We start from the raw sequence: 3,090 nt of genomic DNA, 5'->3' as shown, positions 1-3,090 counted from the left end.
GGCCCGACCAAATACCGCTCAAGGTTCTGTCGCCTACTCGCACCTGAGGAAGGTGTTTCACTTGTGCGTGTAGCTGGCAAAGATCGACCATGTCCTCTCCCTGCAACAGGAGCTCCACCAGCAGCACCACAACCAGGACCACGTCCATTATTTGACGCTCTCCTCATATTTCTAAAATTTAGGATGTTGCCCGAAATGGGTGTTTTTTTAATAGCAGATTAGAACAACAGTATCTAAAGGGCAGATGCGGCAAAGGCTGCAAAATTAAGTATTTTGCCCAAAATAGGTGTTTTTTTTAATAACAGTATATGACAGCAGTATATAATGCTTGAATTTCACACGTACAGATTCAGACAAGGCCGCAAATTAAGTATTTTGCCCAAAAAGTTTTTTTTTTTAATAACAGAATATGACAGCAGTATATTACGCTTGAATTTAACATGTACAGATGCAGACAAGGCCGCAAATTAAGTATTGTAATGGATCTCCTGGCACCCCGACCGGGTACCTCCGTCGATAGATGCTCCTAGTGCTTCCCGAGGACTCCAAGCACTCCGCTCTACACCAAAACCACCACAGGAGCCAGGAACAGCTCTTACAAGAGCTAATAGTATAGCCAGGGGAGTATAGCAAATCTTCAGCGTATAGCAATCCCCAATGTCGATCAGTTACCCAAACACCAGCCTCAACATGATGAAGGGTAAAACAGGAACTCTTTATTGAACACACAGCATTGACTTATATACACATGACATACTGAGGACATGACATGGCAGCCAATCCTGTACAGTTTAAACACAAAACTAACCCTACTCAACAAACACAATGGCATTGTCTGTGACGCAATTAACAAACACACTGGCATTGTCTTTGACGCAATCAACAATGAACATACAAACAGATATCTTCACCCCCTCCATAATGAATGAATGGGAAGAGGAGACACATGTGATAAGATTATCTCCTGAGTGTATCATAGGAGTCGGCTGCTATTATAATCAACTATCTTAATCCCATCACTAACACCATCAGTGGGAGTCTCAGTGCAGAGTTAACCCTTTTTGTGTTGCTGAATCCACACCATGCCTTTTTAATGGGCAATAGGAAATATGTGGCATATAAATTACACACATAAATCAGGGTTCATAGTTCCTTGTAACCCCAAAAGGTCTGAAGGGGTCTCCATAGTTCTCGGTCCATAGTCTATAGGAAGGAGGCTGGCCCTCAGGCTTCTCCAGCAGCCCCAGTGACGGTTCAGTCCGTCACAAGTATTTTGCCCAAAAAGGGTGTTTTTTGAATAACAGAATATGACAGCAGTATATAACGCTTGAATTTCACACGTACAGAGGCAGCAAGGGCTGTAAAATTGAGTGTTTTGCCCAAAAAGGATGTTTTTTAAAACTCTGAAAATTATAGCTGTATTTCTAGCTTAAATTGCACACTGACTAATGCAGCAGAGGCCCCACATGGAGGGTATTGCCAAAAATGGGTGTTTTTTAAAACCCCCAAAATTATTGAAGTATTTCAGCTTGTTTTTAACAATCACAGATGCAGCAAAGACTGCAATATTAAGTACTTTGCCCAAAATGGGTGTTTTTTTACTAACAGAATATGACAGCAGTATATAACGCTTGAATTTCACACTGACAGATGCAGCAAGGACTGTAAAATTGAGTATTTTGCCCAAAAAGGGTGTTTTTTAAAACCCAGAAAATTATTGCTGTATTTCTAGCTTAAATTGCACACTGACAAATGCTGCAAAGGCACCAGATGTAGGATATTGCCAAAAATTTGTGTTTTTTTAAACCCAGATTATTATTGCAGTATTTCAAGCTTGGATTTAAAAGAACATATGCTGTGCTGGTGCACTGAGCTTGCATAAAATGGCCGCCGCCCACCTAACTAACAGACGGATAAAAGTTATTTTTCTGTGTCACTGGGCTCAGGGCAGGGTAAAAAGTCTAAATCTAGGTAGATCGCTGAGTTAACAAGCACTTCTGATTAAAGATTCTGTCCTAATTTATCCCTCACAGCAGCAGCATCCTCTCCCTACACTACTAAGAGCAGAGTGACGTGCAGCGCTACATGACTCCAGCTTATATAGAGGCTTGGTCACATGCTGCACTGGCCAATCACAGCCATGCAATTAGTAGGCATGGCTGTGATGGCTTCTAAGGGCACAGAGTTAAATGCTTGTAGATTGGCTGGTGATGGTTTGTTATTATGGTTGTACTCCTTTTGCAATCCTATATACAGTTGTGTTCAAAATAATAGCAGTCAGACATCACTAACCTGATCAATCACTGTTTTTGGTAGAAATGATATTTCTACATGGAAAATAATTTACTAGCAGGTGTAGTAGAGTAATAGAAATCCAACAGACCCAACAGGCATGCTGCTGATTCTGTGTAATTGAATCACTAATTAAAAGGGGCATGTTCAAAATAATAGCAGTTCAATGAGTGAGGTCATTCATTCTTTGAAAAACAGGTGGCAATTATTGCCCTTATTTAAGGAAGGAAGGCAGGCAGCAAATGTTGTACATGCTGGTTACAGTGCATTTCTCTCTGAAATTCTGAGGAAAATGGGTTGTTCCAGACATTGTTCAGAAGAACAGCGTACCTTGATTAAAAAGTTGATTGGAGAGGGGAAAACATATAAAGAAGTGCAGAAAATGATAGGCTGCTCAGCTAAAATGATCGCAAATGCTTTAAAATGGCAACCAAAACCTGAAAGACGTGGAAGAAAGCGAAAAACTACCATTCGAATGGATAGAAGAATAGCCAAAATTGCAAGGACCCAACAATCAGCTCCAGGAAGATCAAAGAAGGTCTAAAGTTACCTGTGAGTAGTGTTACAATTAGAAGACGCCTATGTGAAGCCAAGCTATCTGCAAGAAGCCCCCGCAAAGTCCTACTGTTGAAAAAAAGACATGTGCTGAAGAGGTGACAATTTGCCAAAGAGCACATTGACTGGCCTAAAGAGAAATGGCGCAACATTTTGTGGACTGATGAAAGTAAGATTGTTCTTTTTGGGTCTAGAGGCCGGAGACAGTTTGTCAGACGACCCCGAAACACTGAATTCAAGCCA

This window comes from Bufo bufo, chromosome 1 (assembly GCF_905171765.1).
Source record: "Bufo bufo chromosome 1, aBufBuf1.1, whole genome shotgun sequence".
Lineage (NCBI taxonomy): Eukaryota > Metazoa > Chordata > Amphibia > Anura > Bufonidae > Bufo > Bufo bufo.
Note: the sequence above shows the minus strand (reverse complement) of the source record.